Source organism: Eriocheir sinensis, unplaced genomic scaffold, assembly GCF_024679095.1.
Source record: "Eriocheir sinensis breed Jianghai 21 unplaced genomic scaffold, ASM2467909v1 Scaffold702, whole genome shotgun sequence".
In the NCBI taxonomy this organism is placed as follows: Eukaryota; Metazoa; Arthropoda; class Malacostraca; order Decapoda; family Varunidae; genus Eriocheir; species Eriocheir sinensis.
Window position 1 is genome coordinate 33,310 of NW_026112057.1, and position 19,191 is coordinate 52,500.

Here is a 19,191-nt window from a genome sequence, read left to right on the forward strand (position 1 = left end):
GTTTTGGAACCACTGAAGTTCCAATTCTAGAAGCAAGTTTTTGGAACCACTGAAGTTCCAATTCTAGAAGCAAGTTTGAACCACTGAAGTTCCAATTAGAAGCAAGTTTTGAAACCACTGAAGTTCCTATTCTAGAAGCAAGTTTTGGAACCACTGAAGTTCAATTCTAGAAGCAAGTTTTTGGAACCACTGAAGTTCAAATTCTAGAAGCAAAATACAACCACTGAAGTTCCAATTCTAGAAGCAAGTTTTCCAACCACTGAAGTTCCAATTCTAGAAGCAAGTTTGGAACCACTGAAGTTCCGATTCTAGAAGCAAGTTTTGGAACCACTGAAGTTCCAAAGCAAGTTTTCCAACCACTGAAGTTCCAATTTAGAAGCAAGTTTTGAACCACTGAAGTTCCGATTCTAGAAGCAAGTTTTAAACCACTGAAGTTCCGATTCTAGAAGCAAGTTTTGGAACCACTGAAGTTCCAATTTAGAAGCAAGTTTTGGGAACCACTGAAGTTCCAATTCTAGAAGCAAGTTTTCCAACCACTGAAGTTCAAATTCGAGAAGCAAGTTTTGGAACCACTGAAGTTCAAATTCTAGAAGCAAGTTTTACAACCACTGAAGTTCCAATTCTAGAAGCAAGTTTTCCAACCACTGAAGTTCCAATTCTAGAAGCAAGTTTTGGAACCACTGAAGTTCCAATTCTAGAAGCAAGTTTTAGAACCACTGAAGTTCCAATTCTAGAAGCAAGTTTTGGAACCACTGAAGTTCCGATTCTAGAAGCAAGTTTTCCAACCACTGAAGTTCCGATTCTAGAAGCAAGTTTTCCAACCACTGAAGTTCCAATTCTAGAAGCAAGTTTTGGAACCACTGAAGTTCCGATTCTAGAAGCAAGTTTTGGAACCACTGAAGTTCCGATTCTAGAAGCAAGTTTTCCAACCACTGAAGTTCCAATTCTAGAAGCAAGTTTTCCAACCACTGAAGTTCAAATTCTAGAAGCAAGTTTTGGAACCACTGAAGTTCCGATTCTAGAAGCGAGTTTTCCAACCACTGAAGTTCTGATTCTAGAAGCAAGTTTTGGAACCACTGAAGTTCCAATTCTAGAAGCAAGTTTTCGAGCCACTGAAGTTCCAATTCTAGAAGCAAGTTTTGGAACCACTGAAGTTCCAATTCTAGAAGCAAGTTTTGGAACCACTGAAGTTCCAATTCTAGAAGCAAGTTTTGGAACCACTGAAGTTCCAATTCTAGAAGCAAGTTTTGGAACCACTGAAGTTCCAATTCTAGAAGCAAGTTTTGGAACCACTGAAGTTCCAATTTAGAAGCTAAAGTTTTGGAACCACTGAAGTTCCAATTCTAGAAGCAAGTTTTCGAGCCACTGAAGTTCCAATTCTAGAAGCAAGTTTTGGAACCACTGAAGTTCAAATTCTAGAAGCAAGTTTTCGAGCCACTGAAGTTCCAATTCTAGAAGCAAGTTTTGGAACCACTGAAGTTCAAATTCTAGAAGCAAGTTTTGGAACCACTGAAGTTCCGATTCTAGAAGCAAGTTTTGGAACCACTGAAGTTCAAATTCTAGAAGCAAGTTTTACAACCACTGAAGTTCCAATTCTAGAAGCAAGTTTTCCAACCACTGAAGTTCCAATTCTAGAAGCAAGTTTTGGAACCACTGAAGTTCCAATTCTAGAAGCAAGTTTTGGAACCACTGAAGTTCAAATTCTAGAAGCAAGTTTTACAACCACTGAAGTTCCAATTTAGAAGCAAGTTTTGGATCCACTGAAGTTCCAATTCTAGAAGCAAGTTTTCCAACCACTGAAGTTCAATTCTAGAAGCAAGTTTTGGAACCACTGAAGTTCCAATTTAGAAGCAAGTTTTGGAACCACTGAAGTTCCAATTTAGAAGCAAGTATTGGAACCACTGAAGTTCACATTCTAGAAGCAAGTTTTGGAACCACTGAAGTTCCAATTCTAGAAGCAAGTTTTGGAACCACTGAAGTTCCAATTCTAGAAGCAAGTTTTGGAACCACTGAAGTTCCAATTCTAGAAGCAAGTTTTGGAACCACTGAAGTTCCAATTCTAGAAGCAAGTTTTCCAACCACTGAAGTTCCAATTCTAGAAGCAAGTTTTGGAACCACTGAAGTTCCAATTCTAGAAGCAAGTTTTGGAACCACTGAAGTTCTGATTCTAGAAGCAAGTTTTGGAACCACTGAAGTTCCAAGCATTCCATCTGTAAGTTGAGAGTGGTTTGAAAGATCAAGTGGTTCGAGCGCCCTGTACAGTTATTCCCCACCACCTGGTCAAGGACTATCGGCCATGGCTGTACATTTTGTTTACTCATGACGATGCTTTGAGGTGACGAGGGTTTGCAGTGAAACCAGTAAATACATGAAATCCATAAATATTTCAGGAATTTCATGAAGTCCCGAAGTGAAACAGTAATTTCACGAATTCTCTGAAAGTTCTAGGGATTTCACGATATCCCTAGTTTCACAATCTTACTGTAACATATACATACATGAATTGATGCATACAGTAAGAGTTGTATCATAAGACATTTCGGCGCCCAAGAACACTTATTTGACAAGCTTTCGTGGGAGTTGTTGTGGACAATTGCAGGAGTAGTTCTATGACCCTGGTGGTGGTGTGACCCTTCTTCTGTACTGTGAACCTAGAAACACATATTTGACAAGGCTTTCATAGGAGTTATGGGCATTTCCAGGAGTAGTTCTATGACCCTGGTGGTAGTGTGACCCTTCTTCTGTACTGTGAACCTAGAAACACATATTTGACAAGGCTTTCGTAGGAGTTGTGGGCATTTCCAGGAGTAGTTCTATGACCCTGGTGGTGGTGTGACCCTTCTTCTGTGCTGTGAACCTAGAAACACATATTTGACAAGGCTTTCATAGGAGTTATGGGCATTTCCAGGAGTAGTTCTATGACACTGGTGGTGGTGTGACCCTTCTTCTGTACTGTGAACCTAGAAACACATATTTGACAAGGCTTTCGTAGGAGTTATGGGCATTTCCAGGAGTAGTTCTATGACCCTGGTGGTGGTGTGACCCTTCTTCTGTACTGTGAACCTAGAAACACATATTTGACAAGGCTTTCGTAGGAGTTGTGGGCATTTCCAGGAGTAGTTCTATGACCCTGGTGGTGGTGTGACCCTTCTTCTGTACTGTGAACCTAGAAACACATATTTGACAAGGCTTTCGTAGGAGTTGTGGGCATTTCCAGGAGTAGTTCTATGACCCTGGTGATGGTGTGACCCTTCTTCTGTACCATGAACCTAGAAACACATATTTGACAAGGCTTTCGTGGGAGTTGTGGGCATTTCCAGGAGTAGTTCTATGACCCTGGTGGTGGTGTGACCCTTCTTCTGTACTGTGAACCTAGAAACACATATTTGACAAGGCTTTCGTAGGAGTTATGGGCATTTCCAGGAGTAGTTCTATGACCCTGGTGGTGGTGTGACCCTTCTTCTGTACTGTGAACCTAGAAACACATATTTGACAAGGCTTTCGTAGGAGTTGTAGGCATTTCCAGGAGTAGTTTTATGACCCTGGTGGTAGTCTGACCCTTCTTCTGTACCATGAACCTCAAGAAACACTTGTTAGAACCGAGAGAGCCCGGATTCGATTCCCGGGTGGAAAAATTTGGGCGGCTTTTCCGATCCCCACGCCCCTGTCCACCCAGCAGTGTACCAGGTATTAATCGGGGTTGTGTCCCGCCTCCTGGGGTCTGTTCCTCTCCTATAATTCTTCCCTTCTGCCTCCCTCCGCATATGACCACAGATGTTGCGCCACTAAACCAAACTTTCCAACTGTTCCCTTCTCCTATAATTCTCCCTTCTGCCTCCCTCCGGCATATGACCACAGATGTTGCGCCGACTAAACCAAACTTTCCTCTGTAAATGCACTAATACAAAACGACCTATTTCAGATCATTTTGGAGAACTACTCTACGGTACTTGTCCAGCAGTTCCTCAGACCGGGTCGTGGTGACGTCATTTGTACCTGTGTGGAGAACAAAGAGTGAGTCATTAGAGGCCACAGCTGGTTATGTTAGGTTAAGTTTAGGGTATCTTCAAACACATGATAGCCAGGACTTTACAGTATATATCAACAAAGAATGACCTCACTTAGTTGTATAGAAAGTCTCATTGGTAAGGAAGCATATATGAATTTTCTGAGTCAACCTATAGTAACTGTTTGGGGTTTTGATAGGTTATGTTAGGTTAAGTTTAGGGTATCTTCAAACACATCATAGCCAGCACTTTACAGTATAAATCAACAAAGAATTCCCTCACTTAGTTGTATAGAAAGTCTCATTAGTAAGGAAGCATATATGAATTTTCTGAGTCAAGACCTATAGTAACTGTTTGGGGTTTTGATAGGTTATGTTAGGTTAAGTTTAGGGTATCTTCAAACACATGATAGCCAGCACTTTACAGTATATATCAACAAAGAATGACCTCACTTAGTTGTATAGAAAGTCTCATTAGTAAGGAAGCATATATGAATTTTCTGAGTCAAGACCTATAGTAACTGTTTGGGGTTTTGATAGGTTATGTTAGGTTAAGTTTAGGGTATCTTCAAACACATGATAGCCAGCACTTTACAGTATAAATCATCAAAGAATTCCCTCACTTAGTTGTATAGAAAGTCTCATTAGTAAGGAAGCATATATGAATTTTCTGAGTCAAGACATATAGTAACTGTTTGGGGTTTTGATAGGTTATGTTAGGTTAAGTTTAGGGTATCTTCAAACACATGATAGCCAGCACTTTACAGTATAAATCAACAAAGAATTCCCTCACTTAGTTGTATAGAAAGTCTCATTAGTAAGGAAGCATATATGAATTTTCTGAGTCAATCCATATAGTAACTGTTTGGGGTTTTGATAGGTTATGTTAGGTTAAGTTTAGGGTATCTTCAAACACTTGATAGCCAGTATTTTACAGTATATATCAACAAAGAATGACCTCACTTAGTTCTATAGAAAGTCTCATTAGTAAGGAAGCATATATGAATTTTCTAAGTCAAGACCTATAGTAACTGTTTGGGGTTTTGATAGGTTATGTTAGGTTAAGTTTAGGGTATCTTCAAACACATGATAGCCAGCACTTTACAGTATGAATCAACAAAGAAAGACCTCACTTAGTTGTATTGAAAGTCTCATTAGTAAGGAAGCATATATGAATTTTCTGAGTCAATCCATATAGTAACTGTTTGGGGTTTTTGATAGGTTATGTTAGGTTAAGTTTAGGGTATCTTCAAACACATGATAGCCAGCACTTTACAGTATAAATCAATAAAGAATGACCTCACTTAGTTGTATAGAAAGTCTCATTAGTAAGGAAGCATATATGAATTTTCTGAGTCAAGACCTATAGTAACTGTTTGCGGTTTTGATAGGTTATGTTAGGTTAAGTTTAGGGTATCTTCAAACACATGATAGCCAGCACTTTACAGTATATATCAACAAAGAATGACCTCACATAGTTGTATAGAAAGTCTCATTAGTAAGGAATCATATATGAATTTTCTGAGTCAAGACCTATAGTAACTGTTTGGGGTTTTGATAGGTTATGTTAGGTTAAGTTTAGGGTATCTTCAAACACATGATAGCCAGCACTTTACAGTATAAATCAACAAAGAATGACCTCACTTAGTTGTATATAAAGTCTCATTAGTAAGGAAGCATATATGAATTTCCTGAGTCAAGACTTCTAGTAACTGTTAGTGGTTTTGATAGGTTATGTTAGGTTAAGTTTAGGCCGGGTATCTTCAAACACATGATAGCCAGCACTTTACAGTATAAATCAACAAAGAATGACCTCACTTAGTTGTATAGAGAGTCTTGTTAGTAAGGAAGCATATATGAATTTTTTGAGTCAATCCATATAGTAACTGTTTGGGGTTTTGATAGGTTATGTTAGGTTAAGTTTAGGGTATCTTCAAACACATGATAGCCAGCACTTTACAGTATAAATCAACAAAGAATGACCTCACTTAGTTGTATTGAAAGTCTCACTAGTAAGGAAGCATATATGAATTTTCTGAGTCAAGACCTATAGGAACTGTTTGGGGTTTTGATAGGTTATGTTAGGTTAAGTTTACGGTATCTTCAAACACATGATAGCCAGCACTTTACAGTATAAATCAACAAAGAATGACCTCACTTAGTTGTATTGAAAGTCTCACTAGTAAGGAAGCATATATGAATTTTCTGAGTCAAGACCTATAGGAACTGTTTGGGGTTTTGATAGGTTATGTTAGGTTAAGTTTACGGTATCTTCAAACACATGATAGCCAGCACTTTACAGTATAAATCAACAAAGAATGACCTCACTTAGTTGTATTGAAAGTCTCACTAGTAAGGAAGCATATATGAATTTTCTGAGTCAATCCATATAATAACTGTTTCGGGTTTTGATAGGTTATGTTAGGTTAAGTTTAGGGTATCTTCAAACACATGATAGCCAGCACTTTACAGTATGAATCAACAAAGAATGACCTCACTTAGTTGTATTGAAAGTCTCATTAGTAAATAAGCATATATGAATTTTCTGAGTCAAGACCTATAGTAACTGTTTGGGGTTTTGATAGGTTATGTTAGGTTAAGTTTAGGGTATCTTCAAACACATGATAGCCAGCACTTTACAGTATAAATCAACAAAGAATTCCCTCACTTAGTTGTATAGAAAGTCTCATTAGTAGAGAAGCATATATGAATTTTCTGAGTCAATCCATATAGTAACTGTTTGGGGTTTTGATAGGTTATGTTAGGATAAGTTTAGGGTATCTTCAAACACATGATAGCCAGCACTTTACAGTATATATCAACAAAGAATGACCTCACTAAGTTGTATTCAAAGTCTCATTAGTAAGGAAGCATATATGAATTTTCTAAGTCAAGACCTATAGTAACTGTTTGGGGTTTTGATAGGTTATGTTAGGTTAAGTTTAGGGTATCTTCAAACACATGATAACCAGCACTTTACAGTATGAATCAACAAAGAATGACCTCACTTAGTTGTATTGAAAGTCTCATTAGTAAGGAAGCATATATGAATTTTCTGAGACAAGACCTATAGTAACTGTTAGTGGTTTTGATAGGTTATGTTAGGTTAAGTTTAGGGTATCTTCAAACACATGATAGCCAGCACTTTACAGTATCAATCAACAAAGAATGACCTCACTTAGTTGTATTGAAAGTCTCATTAGTAAGGAAGCATATATGAATTTTCTGAGTGAATCCATATAGTAACTGTTTGGGGTTTTGATAGGTTATGTTAGGTTAAGTTTAGGGCATCTTAAAACACATGATAGCCAGCACTTTACAGTATATATCAACAAAGAATGACCTCACTAAGTTGTATTCAAAGTCTCATTAGTAAGGAAGCATAAATTAATTTTCTGAGTTAATCCATATATAGTAACTGTTTCGGGTTTTGATAGGTTATGTTAGGTTAAGTTTAGGGTATCTACAAACACATGATAGCCAGCACTTTACAGTATGAATCAACAAAGAATGACCTCACTTAGTTGTATAGAAAGTCTCATTAGTAAGGAAGCATAAATGAATTTTCTGAGTTAATCCATATATAGTAACTGTGTGGGGTTTTGATAGGTTATGTTAGGTTAAGTTTAGGGTATCTTCAAACACATGATAGCCAGCACTTTACAGTATGAATCAACAAAGAATTCCCTCACTTAGTTGTATAGAAAGTCTCATTAGTAAGGAAGCATATATGAATTTTCTGAGTCAAGACCTATAGTAACTGTTTGGGGTTTTGATAGGTTATGTTAGGTTAAGTTTAGGGTATCTTCAAACACATGATAGCCAGCACTTTACAGTATGAATCAACAAAGAATTCCCTCACTTAGTTGTATAGAAAGTCTCATTAGTAAGGAAGCATATATGAATTTTCTGAGTTAATCCATATAGTAACTGTTTGGGGTTTTGATAGGTTATGTTAGGTTAAGTTTAGGGTATCTTCAAACACATGATAGCCAGCACTTTACAGTATAAATCAACAAAGAATGACCTCACTTAGTTGTATAGAAAGTCTCATTAGTAAGGAAGCATATATGAATTTTCTGAGTCAAGACCTATAGTAACTGTTTGGGGTTTTGATAGGTTATGTTAGGTTAAGTTTAGGGTATCTTCAAACACATGATAGCCAGCACTTTACAGTATAAATCAACAAGGAATGACCTCACTTAGTTGTATAGAAAGTCTCGTTAGTAAGGTAGCATAAATACGAATTTTCTGAGTCAATCCATATAGTAACTGTTTGGGGTTTTGATAGGTTATGTTAGGTTAAGTTTAGGGTATCTTCAAACACATGATAGCCAGCACTTTACAGTATAAATCATCAAAGAATTCCCTCACTTAGTTGTATAGAAAGTCTCATTAGTAAGGAAGCATTTATGAATTTTCTGAGACAAGACCTATAGTAACTGTTTGGGGTTTTGATAGGTTATGTTAGGTTAAGTTTAGGGTATCTTCAAACACATGATAGCCAGCACTTTACAGTATAAATCATCAAAGAATTCCCTCACTTAGTTGTATTGAAAGTCTCACTAGTAAGGAAGCATATATGAATTTTCTGAGTCAAGACCTTTAGTAACTGTTTGGGGTTTTGATAGGTTATGTTAGGTTAAGTTTAGGGTATCTTCAAACATATGATAGCCAGCACTTTGCAGTATAAATCAACAAAGAATGACCTCACTTAGTTGTATAGAAAGTCTCATTAGTAAGGAAGCATATATGAATTTTCTGAGTCAAGACCTGTAGTAACTGTTTGGGGTTTTGATAGGTTATGTTAGGTTAAGTTTAGGGTATCTTCAAACACATGATAGCCAGCACTTTACAGTATAAATCAACAAAGAATGACCTCACTTAGTTGTATTGAAAGTCTCATTAGTAAGGAAGCATATATGAATTTTCTGAGACAAGACCTATAGTAACTGTTAGTGGTTTTGATAGGTTATGTTAGGTTAAGTTTAGGGTATCTTCAAAGACATGATAGCCAGCACTTTACGGTATATATCAACAAAGAATGACCTCACTTAGTTGTATAGAAAGTCTCATTAGTAAGGAAGCATATATGAATTTTCTGAGTTAATCCATATATAGTAACTGTTTCGGGTTTTGATAGGTTATGTTAGGTTAAGTTTAGGGTATCTTCAAACACATGATAGCCAGCACTTTACAGTATATATCAACAAAGAATGACCTCACTTAGTTCTATAGAAAGTCTCATTAGTAAGGAATCATATATGAATTTTCTGAGTCAAGACCTATAGTAACTGTTTGGGGTTTTGATAGGTTATGCTTGGTTAAGTTTAGGGTATCTTCAAACACATGATAGCCAGCACTTTACAGTATATATCAACAAAGAATGACCTCACATAGTTGTATAGAAAGTCTCATTAGTAAGGAAGCATATATGAATTTTCTGAGTCAAGACCTATAGTAACTGTTTGGGGTTTTGATAGGTTATGTTAGGTTAAGTTTAGGGTATCTTCAAACACATGATAGCCAGCACTTTACAGTATGAATCAACAAAGAATGACCTCACTTAGTTGTATTGAAAGTCTCATTAGTAAGGAAGCATATATGAATTTTCTGAGTCAATCCCTTAAGTAACTGTTTGGGGTTTTGATAGGTTATGTTAGGTTAAGTTTAGGGTATCTTCAAACACATGATAGCCAGCACTTTACAGTATAAATCAACAAAGAATGACCTCACTTAGTTGTATTGAAAGTCTCATTAGTAAGGAAGCATATATGAATTTTCTGAGACAAGACCTGTAGTAACTGTTAGTGGTTTTGATAGGTTATGTTAGGTTAAGTTTAGGGTATCTTCAAACACATGATAGCCAGCACTTTACAGTATAAATCATCAAAGAATTCCCTCACTTAGTTGTATTGAAAGTCTCACTAGTAAGGAAGCATATATGAATTTTCTGAGTCAAGACCTATAGTAACTGTTTGGGGTTTTGATAGGTTATGTTAGGTTAAGTTTAGGGTATCTTCAAACACATGATAGCCAGCACTTTACAGTATGAATCAACAAAGAATGACCTCACTTAGTTCTATAGAAAGTCTCACTAGTAAGGAAGCATATATGAATTTTCTGAATCACTCCATATAGTAACTGTTTGGGGTTTTGATAGGTTATGTTAGGTTAAGTTTAGGGTATCTTCAAACACATGATAGCCAGCACTTTACAGTATAAATCAACAAAGAATGACCTCACTTAGTTGTATAGAAAGTCTCATTAGTAAGGAAGCATATATGAATTTTCTGAGTCAAGACCTATAGTAACTGTTTGGGGTTTTGATAGGTTATGTTAGGTTAAGTTTAGGGTATCTTCAAACACATGATAGGCAGCACTTTACAATATAAATCAACAAAGAATGACCTCACTTAGTTATATATAAAGTCTCATTAGTAAGGAAGCATATATGAATTTTCTGAGTCAAGACCTATAGTAACTGTTTGACGTTTTGATAGGTTAAGTTTAGGGTATCTTCAAACACATGATAGCCAGCACTTTAGAGCATAAATCAACAAAGAATGGCCTCACTTAGTTGTAAAGAAAGTCTCATTAGTAAGGAAGCATATATGAATTTCCTGAGTCAAGACCTATAGTAACTGTTTGCGGTTTTGATAGGTTATGTTAGGTTAAGTTTAGGGTATCTTCAAACACATGATAGCCAGCACTTTACAGTATAAATCAACAAAGAATAACCTCACTTAGTTGTATTGAAAGTCTTATTAGTAAGGAAGCATATATGAATTTTCTGAGTCAATCCATAAAGTAAGTGTTTGGGGTTTTGATAGGTTATGTTAGGTTAAGTTTAGGGTATCTTCAAACACATGATAGCCAGCACTTTACAGTATATATCAACAAAGAATTCCCTCACTTAGTTGTATAGAAAGTCTCATTAGTAAGGAAGCATATATGAATTTTCTGAGTCAAGACCTATAGTAACTGTTTGGGGTTTTGATAGGATATGTTAGGTTAGGTTTAGGGTATCTTCAAACACATGATAGCCAGCACTTTACAGTATAAATCAACAAAGAATGACCTCACTTAGTTCTATAGAAAGTCTCATTAGTAAGGAAGCATATATGAATTTTCTGAGTCAAGACCTGTAGTAACTGTTTGGGGTTTTGATAGGTTATGTTAGGTTAAGTTTAGGGTATCTTCAAACACATGATAGCCAGCACTTTACAATATAAATCTACAAAGAATGACCTCACTTAGTTGTATAGAAAATCTCGTTAGTAAGGAAGCATATATGAATTTTCTGAGTCAAGACCTATAGTAACTGTTTGGGGTTTTGATAGGTTATGTTAGGTTAAGTTTAGGGTATCTTCAAACACATGATAGCCAGCACTTTACAATATAAATCTACAAAGAATGACCTCACTTAGTTGTATAGAAAGTCTCGTTAGTAAGGAAGCATATATGAATTTTCTGAGTCAAGACCTATAGTAACTGTTTGGGGTTTTGATAGGTTATGTTAGGTTAAGTTTAGGGTATCTTCAAACACATGATAGCCAGCACTTTACAGTATAAATCAACAAAGAATGACCTCACTTAGTTGTATAGAAATTTTCATTAATAAGGAAGCATATATGAATTTTCTGAGTCAAGACCTATAGTAACTGTTTGGGGTTTTGATAGGTTATGTTAGGTTAAGTTTAGCGTATCTTCAAACACATGATAGACAGCACTTTACAGTATGAATCAACAAAGAATGACCTCACTTAGTTCTATAGAAAGTCTCATTAGTAAGGAAGCATATATGAATTTTCTGAGTTAATCCATATATAGTAACTGTTTGGGGTTTTGATAGGTTATGTTAGGTTAAGTTTAGGGTATCTTCAAACACATGATAGCCAGCACTTTACAGTATGAATCAACAAAGAATGACCTCACTTAGCTGTATTGAAAGTCTCATTAGTAAGGAAGCATATATGAATTTTCTGAGACAAGACCTATAGTAACTGTTAGTGGTTTTGATAGGTTATGTTAGGTTAAGTTTAGGGTATCTTCAAACACATGATAGCCAGCACTTTACAGTATAAATCATCAAAGAATGACCTCACTTAGTTGTATAGAAAGTCTCATTAGTAAGGAAGCATATATGAATTTTCTGAGTCAATCCATATAATAACTGTTTGACGTTTTGATAGGTTAAGTTTAGGGTATCTTCAAACACATGATAGCCAGCACTTTACAGTATAAATCAACAAAGAATGACCTCACTTAGTTGTATATAAAGTCTCATTAGTAAGGAAGCATATATGAATTTTCTGAGTCAAGACCTGTAGTAACTGTTTGGGGTTTTGATAGGTTATGTTAGGTTAAGTTTAGGGTATCTTCAAACACATGATAGCCAGCACTTTACAGTATGAATCAACAAAGAATGACCTCACTTAGTTGTATTGAAAGTCTCATTAGTAAGGAAGCATATATGAATTTTCTGAGACAAGACCTATAGTAACTGTTTGCGGTTTTGATAGGTTATGTTAGGTTAAGTTTAAGGTGTCTTCAAACATATGATAGCCAGCACTTTACAGTATAAATCAACAAAGAATGACCTCACTTAGTTGTATAGAAATTTTCATTAATAAGGAAGCATATATGAATTTTCTGAGTCAAGACCTATAGTAACTGTTTGGGGTTTTGATAGGTTATGTTAGGTTAAGTTTAGGGTATCTTCAAACACATGATAGCCAGCACTTTACAGTATAAATCAACAAAGAATGACTTCACTTAGTTGTATTGAAAGTCTCATTAGTAAGGAAGCATTTATGAATTTTCTGAGTGAATCCATATAGTAACTGTTTGGGGTTTTTGAGAGGTTATGTTAGGTTAAGTTTAGGGTATCTTCAAACACTTGATAGCCAGTATTTTACAGTATATATCAACAAAGAATGACCTCACTTAGTTCTATAGAAAGTCTCATTAGTAAGGAAGCATATATGAATTTTCTGAGTCAATCCCTTAAGTAATTGTTTGGGGTTTTGATAGGTTATGTTAGGTTAAGTTTAGGGTATCTTCAAACACATGATAGCCGGCACTTTACAGTATAAATCATCAAAGAATGACCTCACTTAGTTGTATAGAAAGTCTCATTAGTAAGGAAGCATATATGAATTTTCTGAGACAAGACCTATAGTAACTGTTTGGGGTTTTGATAGGTTATGTTAGGTTAAGTTTAGGGTATCTTCAAACACATGATAGCCAGCACTTTACAGTATAAATCAACAAAGAATGACCTCACTTAGTTGTATAGAAAGTCTCATTAGTAAGGAAGCATATATGAATTTTCTGAGTCAAGACCTGTAGTAACTGTTTGGGGTTTTGATAGGTTATGTTAGGTTAAGTTTAGGGTATCTTCAAACACATGATAGCCAGCACTTTACAGTATATATCAACAAAGAATGACCTCACTTAGTTGTATAGATAGTCTCATTAGTAAGGAAGCATATATGAATTTTCTGAGTTAATCCATATATAGTAACTGTTTGGGGTTTTGATAGGTTATGTTAGGTTAAGTTTAGGGTATCTTCAAACACATGATAGCCAGCACTTTACAGTATATATCAACAAAGAATGACCTCACTTAGTTGTATTGAAAGTCTTATTAGTAAGGAAGCATATATGAATTTTCTGAGTCAATCCATAAAGTAAGTGTTTGGGGTTTTGATAGGTTATGTTAGGTTAAGTTTAGGGTATCTTCAAACACATGATAGCCAGCATTTTACAGTATATATCAACAAAGAATGACCTCACTTAGTTCTATAGAAAGTCTCACTAGTAAGGAAGCATATATGAATTTTCTGAGTCAAGACCTATGGTAACTGTTAGTGGTTTTGATAGGTTATGTTAGGTTAAGTTTAGGGTATCTTCAAACACATGATAGCCAGCACTTTACAGTATGAATCAACAAAGAATGACCTCACCTAGTTGTATTGAAAGTCTCATTAGTAAGGAAGCATATATGAATTTTCTGAGACAAGACCTATAGTAACTGTTAGTGGTTTTGATAGGTTATGTTAGGTTAAGTTTAGGGTATCTTCAAACACATGATAGCCAGCACTTTACAGTATAAATCAACAAAGAATGACCTCACATAGTTGTATAGAAAGTCTCATTAGTAAGGAATCATATATGAATTTTCTGAGTCAAGACCTATAGTAACTGTTTGGGGTTTTGATAGGTTATGTTAGGTTAAGTTTAGGGTATCTTCAAACAGATGATAGCCAGCATTTTACAGTATATATCAACAAAGAATGACCTCACTTAGTTCTATAGAAAGTCTCATTAGTAAGGAAGCATATATGAATTTTCTGAGTCAAGACCTATAGTAACTGTTTGGGGTTTTGATAGGTTATGTTAGGTTAAGTTTAGGGTATCTTCAAACAGATGATAGCCAGCATTTTACAGTATATATCAACAAAGAATGACCTCACTTAGTTCTATAGAAAGTCTCATTAGTAAGGAAGCATATATGAATTTTCTGAGTCAAGATCTACTCGTATAGTAACTGGTTAGGGTTTTGATACGTTATGTTAGGTTGTTTAGGTATCTTCAAACACATGATAGCCAGCACTTTACAGTATATATCAACAAAGAATGACCTCACTTAGTTCTATAGAAAGTCTCATTAGTAAGGAAGCATATATGAATTTTCTGAGTCAAGACCTATAGTAACTGTTTGGGGTTTTGATAGGTTATGTTAGGTTAAGTTTAGGGTATCTTCAAACACATGATAGCCAGCACTTTACAGTATGAATCAACAAAGAATGACCTCACTTAGTTGTATTGAAAGTCTCATTAGTAAGGAAGCATATATGAATTTTCTGAGACAAGACCTATAGTAACTGTTAGTGGTTTTGATAGGTTATGTTAGGTTAAGTTTAGGGTATCTTCAAACACATGATAGCCAGCACTTTACAGTATATATCAACAAAGAATGACCTCACTTAGTTCTATAGAAAGTCTCATTAGTAAGGAAGCATATATGAATTTTCTGAGTCAAGACCTGTAGTAACTGTTTGGGGTTTTGATAGGTTATGTTAGGTTAAGTTTAGGGTATCTTCAAACACATGATAGCCAGCACTTTACAGTATAAATCATCAAAGAATTCCCTCACTTAGTTGTATAGAAAGTCTCATTAGTAAGGAAGAATATATGAATTTCCTGAGTCAAGACATTTAGTAACTGTTTGGGGTTTTGATAGGTTATGTTAGGTTAAGTTTAGGGTATCTTCAAACACTTGATAGCCAGTATTTTACAGTATATATCAACAAAGAATGACCTCACTTAGTTCTATAGAAAGTCTCACTAGTAAGGAAGCATATATGAATTTTCTGAGTCAATCCATATATAGTAACTGTTTTTTGTTTTGATAGGTTATGTTAGGTTAAGTTTAGGGTATCTTCAAACACTTGATAGCCAGCACTTTACAGTATAAATCAACAAAGAATGACCTCACTTAGTTGTATAGAAATTCTCATTAGTAAGGAAGCATATATGAATTTTCTGACTCAATCCATATAGTAACTGTTTCGGGTTTTGATAGGTTATGTTAGGTTAAGTTTAGGGTATCTTCAAACACATGATAGCCAGCATTTTACAGTATATATCAACAAAGAATGACCTCACTTAGTTCTATAGAAAGTCTCATTAGTAAGGAAGCATATATGAATTTTCTGAGTCAAGACCTATAGTAACTGTGTGGGGTTTTGATAGGTTATGTTAGGTTAAGTTTAGGATATCTTCAAACACATGATAGCCAGCACTTTACAATATGAATCAACAAAGAATGACCTCACTTAGTTGTATTGAAAGTCTCATTAGTAAGGAAGCATATATGAATTTTCTGAGACAAGACCTATAGTAACTGTTTGCGGTTTTGATAGGTTATGTTAGGTTAAGTTTAGGGTATCTTCAAACACATGATAGCCAGCACTTTACAGTATAAATCAACAATGAATGACCTCACATAGTTGTATAGAAAGTCTCATTAGTAAGGAATCATATATGAATTTTCTGAGTCAAGACCTATAGTAACTGTTTGCGGTTTTGATAGGTTATGTTAGGTTAAGTTTAGGGTATCTTCAAACACATGATAGCCAGCACTTTACAGTATAAATCAACAAAGAATGACCTCACTTAGTTGTATTGAAAGTCTCATTAGTAAGGAAGCATATATGAATTTTCTGAGTGAATCCATATAGTAACTGTTTGGGGTTTTTGATAGGTTATGTTAGGTTAAGTTTAGGGTATCTTCAAACACTTGATAGCCAGTATTTTACAGTATATATCAACAAAGAATGACCTCACTTAGTTCTATAGAAAGTCTCACTAGTAAGGAAGCATATATGAATTTTCTGAGTCAATCCATATATAGTAAATGTTTTTTGTTTTGATAGGTTATGTTAGGTTAAGTTTAGGGTATCTTCAAACACATGATAGCCAGCACTTTACAGTATGAATCAACAAAGAATGACCTCACTTAGTTGTATTGAAAGTCTCACTAGTAAGGAAGCATATATGAATTTTCTGAGTCAATCCATATAGTAACTGTTTGGTTTTTGTCAGGTTTTGTTGAGTTTAGGGTATCTTCAACCTCCCTTCCTTGCCCATTCCCTTGAGGTCATTTCCAGCAATATTTATTAAGCAAGAGAGCTTGTATGGCTAGTTGCTTGTGTGCTTCTAAATTGTATGCCTTTTCATTTTTTCTTCCTTCTTTTCTGTTTAATCTCTTTCCCTTCCTCCTCTTCCTTATCTCTCTTCCTCATCCTCCTCCTCTCCCTTCCTTCCTCCTACTCCTCCTCCTGAGAGAGCCCGGGTTCGATTCCTGGGCAGAGCGGAAAATTTGGGGCTTTTCGATACTTCACGCCCCTTGCCACCCAGCAGTGAATGGGTACCAGGTATTAATCGGGTTGTGTCCTGTCTCCTGAGGTCTGTTCCTCTCCTATAATTCCTTCCCTTCTGTCTCTCTCCGCATATGACCACTGATGTTGTGTCCTGTCTCCTGGGGTCTGTTCCTTCTCCTATAATTCCTCCCCTTCTGTCTCTCTCCGCATATGACCACAGATGTTGTGTCCCGTCTCCTGGGGTCTGTTCCTTCTCCTATAATTCCTTCCCTTCTGTCTCTCTCCGGCATATGACCACAGATGTTGTGTCCTGTCTCCTGGGGTCTGTTCCTTCTCCTATAATTCCTTCCCTTCTGTCTCTCTCCGCATATGACCACAGATGTTGTGTCCCGTCTCCTGGGGTCTGTTCCTTCTCCTATAATTCCTTCCCTTCTGTCTCTCTCCGCATATGACCACAGATGTTGTGTCCCGTCTCCTGGGGTCTGTTCCTCTCCTATAATTCCTTCCATTTCTGTCTCTCTCCGCATATGACCACAGATGTTGTGTCCCGTCTCCTGGGGTCTGTTCCTTCTCCTATAATTCCTTCCCTTCTGTCTCTCTCCGGCATATGACCACAGATGTTGTGTCCTGCCTCCTGGGGTCTGTTCCTTCTCCTATCATTCCTTCCCTTCTGTCTCTCTCCGCATATGACCACAGATGTTGTGTCCCGTCTCCTGGGGTCTGTTCCTTCTCCTATAATTCCTTCCCTTCTGTCTCTCTCCGCATATGACCACAGGTGTTGTGTCCTGTCTCCTGGGGTCTGTTCCCTCTCACTATGCTGGATTCCTCTCTCTCGCGCTCTCGCTCTCTCTCTCTCTCTCTCTCTCTCTCTCTCTCTCTGTGGTGGATAGTGGAGTGTTTCCCATGTGGTATTGGTGTGCTGGGTATCCCTTCACTGGTAGCCTGGTAACATACACTCCCAGGTCTTTCTCTGCCCCTGTGGTGGATAGTGGAGTGCTTCCCATGTGGTATTGGTGTGCTGGGTATCCCCTCCCAAGGTGCAAGACATTAGATTTTCCTTCATTGAATTGTAGCAGACACTTTTTGATCCATTGCTGTAGCTTGGAAATGTTGTCTTTTTAGGAAATTTGCAGTCAAGGGGTTGAGTATATATTGGTGGGCTTTGTGTTGTAGTACATTATATCTATCTATCTATATGAGAGAGAGAGAGAGAGAGAGAGATTTGTGACTGACTCTCTCTCTCTCTCTCTCTATGTTATAATAATGTCTCATACTATAACAATATAATTCTTTCCTTAGGTAACTTACTTAATTAATAATGTCTTGTGCTTTACCTGTGTATTTGAGCATTGTGTGTGTGTGTGTAAGGCTGTCAGTTCTACTCTCTCTAAATGTATGTTTCTCTCTCTCTCTCTCTCTCTCTCTCTCTCTCTCTCTCCTACTTACTCTTCCTCCTCCATTCATCAAATTTATACCCATTTCCTTCCTTCCTTTTCTCTCCTTCCTTAAATCTCTCTCTTCCATTTCATTCCATTAATAAAAATTTGTATTCACAGATTCGGAGGAAGAAGAAGAGGAGGAAGAGATAACAAGAGGAACAGAAGAAGGAGAAGAAGAAGTACTCTCTCTCTCTCTCTCTCACACACACACACACACACACTCACACACTCATACACACACACAGTAAAACACACAATTTCTTCTTAATTTCAAAAACTTTATTAATATATATTTTGACAACGTTCAATCAGGTTCCACAGACTGGCTCCTCCCCGAACCCTTCTGTGGGGGCATAATTTGAGCCCCATAGAAGGCCGGGGGAAGATCTCGCCAATGGAACCTTATACACAGACATACATATATACACACAGAGAGTACCTCCTCTCTCTCTTTCCTCCTCTTGATGTGGCAGTGTCAGGAGAAGAGATCACCTGGGAGACTCAACAAGTCCTGGAGATGTTCAAGATATATATATATATATATATATATATATATATATATATATATATATATATATATATATATATCTCACCTCACCTCACCACAGCCCACAGGACCCCACAGGATGTCCTACCACAGTATGTTGACAATCCCCACAGACACCTACCCCCCAGCCACATAAAAGGACCCCCCTCTCTGTCTCAGGTCACAAGGTCAACAGGATGTCACCCTACAGACACATGCCCTCTTAGACAGCAACCCAACCCACACCATAGATAGCCACATGACCTCCCCTGTGTGTGTGTGTGTGTGTGTGTGTGTGTGTGTGTGTGCTGTTGATAAATAAAGATG

General features: G+C 36.6%; 3 long non-coding RNA genes across 7 annotated transcripts; 2 read left to right on the plus strand and 1 right to left on the minus strand.

Moving 5' to 3' along the window:
• The first annotated feature begins 3,917 nt into the window (after positions 1-3,917).
• On the plus strand, positions 3,918-18,564 carry LOC126993997 (uncharacterized). Its single transcript, XR_007748645.1, has 2 exons — positions 3,918-4,014; positions 18,456-18,564. It is a non-coding gene; the product is annotated as an uncharacterized LOC126993997 (long non-coding RNA).
• On the minus strand, positions 4,197-11,717 carry LOC126993998 (uncharacterized). 2 transcript variants are annotated; one of them, XR_007748648.1, is made up of 6 exons: positions 11,322-11,717; positions 10,642-10,981; positions 10,248-10,311; positions 9,972-10,077; positions 5,306-6,053; positions 4,197-4,624 (listed from the first exon to the last, which is right to left on the minus strand). It is a non-coding gene; the product is annotated as an uncharacterized LOC126993998 (long non-coding RNA). The 2 variants fall into 2 exon arrangements; XR_007748646.1 differs by lacking the exons at positions 5,306-6,053; positions 9,972-10,077 and adding exons at positions 8,716-8,885; positions 9,056-9,227 and having other exon boundaries at positions 10,248-10,981.
• On the plus strand, positions 6,697-16,066 carry LOC126993999 (uncharacterized). 4 transcript variants are annotated; one of them, XR_007748651.1, is made up of 4 exons: positions 6,697-7,101; positions 9,490-9,829; positions 14,748-14,917; positions 15,940-16,066. It is a non-coding gene; the product is annotated as an uncharacterized LOC126993999 (long non-coding RNA). The 4 variants fall into 4 exon arrangements; XR_007748652.1 differs by lacking the exon at positions 6,697-7,101 and adding an exon at positions 8,726-8,807; XR_007748649.1 differs by lacking the exon at positions 6,697-7,101 and adding an exon at positions 8,861-8,977.
• Positions 18,565-19,191: the final 627 nt, after the last annotated feature.